The 1,402-nt window shown below is 51.9% G+C and overlaps 1 long non-coding RNA gene across 1 annotated transcript; it reads right to left on the reverse strand.

The window, feature by feature from the left end:
* Nucleotides 1–420: 420 nt before the first annotated feature.
* On the reverse strand, nucleotides 421–913 carry LOC120684622. The gene is made up of 3 exons (XR_005679387.1): nucleotides 764–913; nucleotides 633–653; nucleotides 421–483 (listed from the first exon to the last, which is right to left on the reverse strand). It is a non-coding gene; the product is annotated as an uncharacterized LOC120684622 (long non-coding RNA).
* Nucleotides 914–1,402: the final 489 nt, after the last annotated feature.

Raw genomic sequence — 1,402 nt, forward strand, 5'->3', positions numbered from 1 at the left:
TTCGTAGGATCATACACTGAGGTTTGATCACCCAGATAGGTATGTATACTGAATGCAGCAATCAGAAACACGCAAGCAGTAGCAGGCTAGTAGCTCACAAAAGAAAAGGATATAGAAGTACCTGTATCCAGTGAAGAAGAACAGGGGACAAAGAGCAGGGAGCACAAATTCGGCTAGGCCGCTGGGACAAGGATGGTCGAATTGAAGGGATCATGCACAGCAGCAAGTACGTGCTCCCGAGATGGTGAAGCACACGGTGACGTCGCTTCGCATCCCATTGCCTCTGCACGTGGCCCCATCCGCCGGCGGCGAGCGGCACATTGACAACTGCTGCTACAATCTTATAGGCAGTCAGGTCACAGCTAGATTGAATCCACGACACCATGGTGGTACAGAAATTTGGATTAATTAAGGAGAAAGGTTGATTTGGGACTAACCTGCATCGTCCAAAAATTGGGCTTCCAGATTCACAGCCAAGAAGACCTGCATAAAATAGAATCAAACTCAGAGATGACCTCCATAGGTTGGAATCAAATCATGGAAGAAGGCCTCCAAAATTTGGAACCAAATCATAGACATTTGATCTGCACACAGCATGGAAAACTGAGATTGAGTATGGATTAGTTGCTCACAGTAAGGGGAGGGATAGGAAGCTGGCGCCAGTGTGGTAGAACGCCACAAATGCTATTCCAATGTTAGTTGATTGCGACAAACTGAAAAATAAAATAAATAGATGTTTACGTGGAAAATAAAAGAAGCAAACCAATTTGATTCTCCTTCTCCTATGCACTACGCTTCTTGATCTGTGGACGCGGTGTGCAGCGATTGCGACGGAATGGATCTGTGGCCGTGGGGATTGAAGGATGGATAAGGAAATTGGAGGGACTGAGCAATTTGGTGCACAGGGTATGTGATTTTTCCAGGTGATATGGGCAGCTAGCTGGAGAATCTTTTCAACCATCAATGTTGCCCGGCAGTCCGGCTTGCACCTGATTGTCACTAGATTTTAGGGAAAAAACAAACAAATCATGTGTCCACGGCAATGGCGGGGGTAGGTTCTGACCTGGGGGCGACGGCGACAGGAGCGGAGCGATCTCGCAGAGATTGGAACGGAGTCACAAACGATGGCGAACTGATGTATGAGTTCCCGCGCATTAGGTGGATCAGGTCGCAGGACTCCGGCCGGCGGTCGACCGCGATGACGGCGGAGGAGCTCGGAACGAGCGGCGGCGGCGGAACTCGGAACGGGCGACGGCGCGACGAGCAGATTGAATCGCTGGGGCGGGATGGGAGCCGGCTGCGCAGCGCTACGCCGGGATGGCCTGAGGGTCACCGACGGGAGACCGAGAAGCGCCGGGATGAGGAAGGTGGGACGCCGGGATTGGGGACGCGCCTGGGGGAG

The sequence above is a fragment of the Panicum virgatum genome, chromosome 8N, assembly GCF_016808335.1.
Source record: "Panicum virgatum strain AP13 chromosome 8N, P.virgatum_v5, whole genome shotgun sequence".
Lineage (NCBI taxonomy): Eukaryota > Viridiplantae > Streptophyta > Magnoliopsida > Poales > Poaceae > Panicum > Panicum virgatum.